The sequence below is a fragment of the Pinus tabuliformis genome, chromosome 8 (assembly GCF_031772625.1).
Source record: "Pinus tabuliformis cultivar Carrire ecotype Pingquan chromosome 8, CPIR1, whole genome shotgun sequence".
Classification (NCBI taxonomy): Eukaryota; Viridiplantae; Streptophyta; class Pinopsida; order Pinales; family Pinaceae; genus Pinus; species Pinus tabuliformis.
This window is the reverse complement of record NC_142294.1, coordinates 518,926,999-518,933,852: the sequence shown is the minus strand read 5'-3', so window position 1 is coordinate 518,933,852 and position 6,854 is coordinate 518,926,999. Positions and strand designations below refer to the sequence as shown.

The 6,854-nt window shown below is 36.8% G+C and overlaps 1 pseudogene; it reads left to right on the top strand.

The window, feature by feature from the left end:
* Positions 1-2,880: 2,880 nt before the first annotated feature.
* Positions 2,881-6,618, top strand: LOC149236418 (uncharacterized; annotated as a pseudogene).
* The last annotated feature ends 236 nt before the right edge of the window (positions 6,619-6,854 follow it).

The window sequence follows — 6,854 nt, the reverse complement described above, 5'->3', positions numbered from 1 at the left end:
TTAAAGGATTATCTCTCTAGGATGTTTGATATGAAGGATCTTGGAGTAGCAAAACATATCTTGGGCATGGAGATACACAGAGACAGAAAAAATGGTAAGATTTGGTTATCACAGCAGGAGTATGTGGAAAGAGTACTTGAAAGGTTAAGTATGAACAGTGTGAAACCTGTTAATGTTCCATTAGCTTCCCATTTTAAGCTTTCTTCAGTTTTGAGTCCTAGAACTGATGAAGAAAAGCAGTATACGTCTCATGTACCATATGCGAATGTTGTAGGCAACTTAATGTATGCGATGGTATCTACAAGACCTGACATTTCACATGCAGTTGGAGTTGTCAACAGGTTCATGGCAAATCAAGGTGAAGAAAATTGGCGAGCAGTGAAATGGGTGCTTTGATATTTAAGAGGCACAAGTGATCATTGCACCATCTTTAATGGCAGTGGAGGAACAGTCTGCGGATACGTGGATGTTGATTATGCAGGTGATTTGGGCAAAAGGAGATCTACTACAGCTTATGTCTCTACTCTTGCGGGTGGAGCAATTAGTTGGATGTCAAAGCTTCAAGAAACGTTTGCGTTGTCCACTACCAAAGCAGAATATATAGCTGCTTCAGATGCCAGTAAGAAGAAATATGGTTAAAGGGTCTACTTTATGAGATTGGAAGGACGCAGGAGAAAGTGAATGTACTATGTGACAGTCAGAGTGCTATTCACTTGGCTACAAATCCAGCTTATCAAGGAAATACCAAGCACATTGATGTAAGGTATCATTTTCTGAGACATGTGATTGATGGCGAAAAAATAGCTCTCAAGAAGGTCCATACACGGGAGTATTATGCACACATATTCACGAAGCCAGTTACAGTAGAGAAGCTGCAATGGTGTTTAGCTTCTCTTGGCTTGCAGAAGAGATGATGAATGGGCATGGGCAAGGGATTAGGAAAATTGTTGTCAAGGTGGAGTTTGTTGGAATTTGACAACTAATTAAGTAAATATGTGTAAATTGTATTAGTTACTGGTAAGTTAATTTTATACTGAAGCAGCAGTTATGTAATGAAGGAGGCTCCAGTTATGTAATGAAGGAGGCTCTTATATAACTGATGAATGCCCAAACTAAAGTAAGCGTGGGAAATAATTTTTGATTGAATAAATAATCCAATCCCTTGCCCCGTGGATGTTTCCTTGACACCCTGTCAAGCTTTCACCACATAAAATCTTGTGTTTTTTTGCTTATGTCTTTGCATTCAATTTCATTTATACATTTCTTGTTTAGTTAAGCGCTTGGCCAATAGATTTGAGGCAAGGAAAATATTTGAAAAATTCCTTGTGACTCATGAGATGGGTGAGCACTATGACATGTCTACTCCCTTTGCTAATGCTTGTAACATGCCGTAGTTTCTATGAAATTATATCTATTTCTAGTTCCTTGGATTTCCTTAATAGGGTATTAATGACGTTTTCTACAAAAAGCTAAAACATCAAAAATACGTTTTACATAGTTTCAAACACATCAAGAGAGACGAGCATTAAAAAATTCTAAACCTCAAATACTGGGAAAATGGTTGTCATGTTTTACATAGTTTCAAACACATCAAGAGAGACGAGCATTAAAAAATTATGAACCTCAAACACTGGCAAAATGCCTTTCAAATTTGGTCCCTCAAAGCGAGGGAGGAAAAGTCATTTTAGTCATGTTAATCTATGAAGTACAAAATATGTCATGCATTTTCTGATCATGCCCACTTGTGAAAATCTCTTACAAAGATGGTGATTGAAAATGCATACAGTTTTTTTTACAAGTAGGTATTTATGTATTTTCTCAATGTGGTTAAATGAAATACATATATAGTAGACATCTTAATTAATTAAACTGGGATCACAATACTCTGGTCCCTTTTAAGAATAATTTGAGTGTATCCTCTTCTTTCTAACCATTCTTCAAATATTAATAACTAGCTAAATCATTTATGCATAAAAAATCTACACGATAGTAGAACTAATTTTTAAAATAAACCATACATAATGACACAAACTGAAGTATCATAATATCAAACTGAAAATATTAATAACTTACCAAATAATTTGTGCATGAAAAAATGTACGTAATATTCAAACTATCTTTCCAACTAAACCATATATAATGGTATAAACATCTTATCTTAGGGTAGAAAAAGTGAATAGATAGCAAGGGGGTTTATTATGGAAATATTACAAATATGTAAAGGAATACTAGCATTCCATTGGTTATTGTTCTTCCATCCAGTGTTGTTGAGGCTCAACTCAGTTCAAATAAAGAGAAATAAAAAAGCCAATGAAGTTTATTAATTCAAAGTGCAAGTTCTTCTGGTTGAAATTAAAATGAAAATACAATTCACTTTTGTATACTTTAAAAACCAAACAATGTTTCCATATGTTTGTTAGATAAGTTCTTGAATGAATTCGTAAACATCCATCATCACTGACGTTACTATCCATTGCAATTGTATTGATCTTGAATTAACAAATATATTACAGTGTAGAAGAGGAAGATAAGCTCCTACACAAGAATAATTTAACCAGAATCATAGTTTAGAATTCACATGTTTAAATAAACATAACTCATGTTCACATGATGCATACTTGGGAAAAAAAGAGATAATAACTTATTTTATAATTAATATTAATTATTTTAGTGTTAGTATTAAAAATATAATAATTAAATAGTTATTTTTTTTCCATATAAACACATCGGTCAACCTAACTATCTATGCCCACCTAATTAAACAGATCTACCCACCTAATTATATTTTCCAAACACTAATTTTTTTAATACTTTTTTCCCACCGGAGAAATTTCGAGATTTGTACAAAATTGAAAGGAAAAGAAAAGTTTGTGTAGAAAAATGTATGAGTTGACGCAGGCATGCGTGGATGGAGGAATTTTAGAAGATGGGTTTAACAGGAGGTTAGATTCTGTATGGTCCCCTGCGAAATTGAGCGCTCGGTTAGGAAGAGTTGTAAAACACAAAAATTGCATTCATTCAGACTAGTTGATTTAGGCTTTACACGTTTATAGCGCGGGTCGACTGCGGAATTGAGCGCTCGGTTTGAGCATTCATTTCAGAGTAGATCAGGTTTGACACGTTTATAGCGCAACAACAGGAGGATTTGGGGCATAGTCGGTTGTAGCAATGAAGAAAATGGGACGTTTGTAATTAGAGTCGGCAGTTTTATTATCTCTGGGTCGTCCTGCAGCTCTACGTGGATGAAGAAAAACTTATATTTCCGCCACACCTGCGATTGCACCCACATTCTCTTTCTCTCTCTCTCAACTTTTCTCAGAAAGAAAATACTTGGCGCTCGTATTGACCACAAAATGGATAAGTACGAGCAGTTCGTTGACAACAACTGTTGTTATTGTTAAGTACGCAGAAGAAGACGGACAACGACACAATGAGACGACTAGACTGATTTCCTGATTACGAAAACGTCGCACATAAAATGGAGCCTTTTGGTTGTTGGTTCGTACAATTCAGAAATGTGCACGGTTGTTGGTTTGCAACTTCCGAATATTTGTTAACGTGGCTTTTAAAATTGAATATTCATGGTGGTTGGTTCATGCAATTCAGCAATATGCAGGTTTCACGGTTGCTGGTTTGTGAGTTTCGTTAACCCATTTTTCGAATTGAATTTTTTTGGTTGGAGTTGACATGAAATCTATAGATCCCACAAGTTTACTAATAGTTACGTGTTAAAGTATAGTAGTTACTTGTCAAAATATATATATCAGTTTCATATAATTAAAAATTAGAAAATCAGATTAATTAAAAAACAAATTAATAAATACATTATATGTTTAATGGTGTCTTTCATAGTACTTTCAAAATTAGATAATAAAAAAATAAAATTACAAATCATTTTTTAACTACAACATGAGTTTTATCCTTTTATGTATATGAATTTTCCATAGAGTAAATGAAAAGTGAAAAAAAATAAAAATATGAATAACTTACTAAATTATTTGCGCATCAAAAGATTTACACTTTATTCTATTTGTTTCTTAAGCTAAACTATTTATAATGATACAAACTTAAGAGCCTAAATGATGTTGATCTTGGCCTTTCCTGAGAAATCTCTGAACTATAATTAATGCAATTAAGCAATTTAATGCACACCCGCCAAAACAAAAAACAAAATGCATGTTTACAACATGAACTATATTTCAACGAACAAAGATACATACATGCAAAGACTTTCGCGCATTCTACGCCAGTGACGCAACTGAATGACGCAAACTGTATTAGTCAAAGGGAGCGACTCACACGCGGCAAGTGCTATTTCAGAGACTATAGCATAGTAAATGCTCTCTTAACAGAGTCTAAGGATAGTCTTGGGAGACGGGTTCTGACCGTCAACCCGTGTGCATCCTTTCCCGACGAACAGATTCCGATCGATGTCTCTGTATGTATTCGCATTCATCCACCATGACTTATGCATCCATGATGGATCCCAGAAATTGCGTTGATAGTACGCCATGCTTTGATAGGTTATGGCATGGAGCATACATGATTGTATACGCTCAAGTTTTTAAATTATGCGCGGGGTAATGAAATTCAAATTTGAATATGCCATAAGCGAACGAACTCAAATTTCATGTTTATCAGAGGTTTGGAAAACTTCATCGTTCGTTGAATTTTGAGATGGGTGTCTCAGGAAGGCAATACATACTGCGCTTGTTCATTATTCATTTCTTTAGTTGCTTGGGATGGCTATGCAATCTTGCTGTCGCGCAGTCCGAGTTGGGTGAGGCTGCAACGGGGTTCACTAATTTTCCCGATCTGGGATTCGCTATAGTGGGAAATTTTTTGGTATTTGTTACGAGCTTGTTAAGGGGAAGACTCGACCTGGAGCTGGGCGCCAGGGATGTTCTGGCAACCCTGAGAGGCCCCGAACTGTACCCGATAAATGCCGGGTTCGGACTGACTACCTGCGCGCAAAGTCCAGAACCAGAAAATCGATTTGCAAAGGCTTCTGTGGTAATGCTGTCATACAACCCGCCCAATTCATCAATGAAGCAATTTATGAAGTATATCTGCAATGCCTATAAGGTGGACTCTATTCTACTTCAATGTTTTCCTTTAAAATCTCAATCTGCTGAACTCCTTCCTGGGATCTGTAATTGCAAGCTTCAAGATGGTGGATCTGAATGCAAATGCATTGTATTCTGGAATGTGCAAGACATCGTAAAGGTGCTTGATCAACGGATGCCCGGAAGTCTTAAACGACTATCTGATTCCCTATGCTTACTGCCATCTCCAGACTGCCTAGAAAATGGTTGCCATGGGTGGAAGGAAGAAAGGAAGAAAGAAAAGCAGGCAGTGGATGAAATATTTGAGTATGTTTCCAAGGGAGCCATGGAAAAGGAGCATCCTTGCATATGCATTCCCCTTTCTCCATCAGGCTATGATTACTGGACAAAGCTGCTGAACAGATCTTTCGGAGCTACGGGAGAATCTGACCGTGCTTACAGCACTGTGTCTTTAATAGTGCCAAGGTTAACATAGATCGCACTCAACCTTCTACTCACTGTTTGGTTCAGGGTCGATGGCTTCTCCATCTCTCTTGTGGCAAGAAGAGCAATTAAAGATTATGTGGTAGATAGTAAGGGAAGTGGGTTTGCCGCCGGTGCTTTTCTAACAAATGGTATGGCCCAAAACAACTACGAGTGCCGGGTGTTGAACTTTAGAGGTACTCGTTTGGGCGTTAGAACCTTGTCCTATATAGTAGGATCTTTCAACCTCTTTTGCTCCATATTTTGGGTGCTCTTTGTTTCTCTGCAACCTACAAACATTGGAAAATGGTACGATATGGGCTCTGAACCGCCTTCCAAATACAGTGTTATTGTTGCCATATTGGTAGGCATTGGTATTGCTTTGGGCATGGACTGCTTACATTTGTATTTGAGTAACCCAACCGTTAAGGTCGATGAACCCAAAGAGCCAACATCCACTGTTTCCCAAGAAGCAACAGCAGGTAAGGGTTTGTTTGCTCCAATAATTAATGTTTGGCATCGTGTTAAGGTTTCGTTTCAGCCGATGCTCCAGTTTTGCCTTCCTCTCCTGGTTTGCATTCATCCCATACTCCAGTTTTGGGGTTGTCTTAAGGTTTACCTTCATCCCATACTCCAGTTTTGGGGTCGTCTTAAGGTTTAGGATTTGATACTCTAGTTTTGGGGTCGTCTTAAGGTTCGGGATTTAATACTCCAGTTTTGGGGTTTGAAGAAGACTTTGCTGCGTCCAAAAGTTCTGGTTCGCGCGGTGATGGCTTTGGAATTGATATGTATTTTATGTGGTAGCTTGTAATAAGGAATTTTGGGCCCAAAATGTTTTGGTAGATGGGTATATGGTGCTTTACAAGTACCAGTTTGGGTAAAGTGGGCCACTGGAAGTTATCTTTTAGGCGAGTATCCACCAGAATATGATTCTCAATCTAAGGATGAGAATGGAATTCTGGTGTATTCCTCTGCATTCACTTATGATAATGGTATTCTTGTGTATTCATCTGCTTTCTGGCTCAATGCTCTTTTGGCAGGAGTCCGGTTTAAGTGGCACTATGCCACAGATTTGAACTCACTGAGTTGAGTCAAATCCAAGTGTCCATTGAATATAAGTGTATTGTACTTGGGTTTATATAATTAATGAAATGATAAGTTGGTTATGGATTCTATTTATGATGAGTAATTAGTAATTATTAATTGTTTTGTTAGGGTAATTATTAATGTTTTTTTTTTTCTTCTTTTCTTCAGTTAATATCTATACTCTTCATCAAAGATATATATACAAATTTTAATTATAAACAAATAAAATTGATTGAAAAT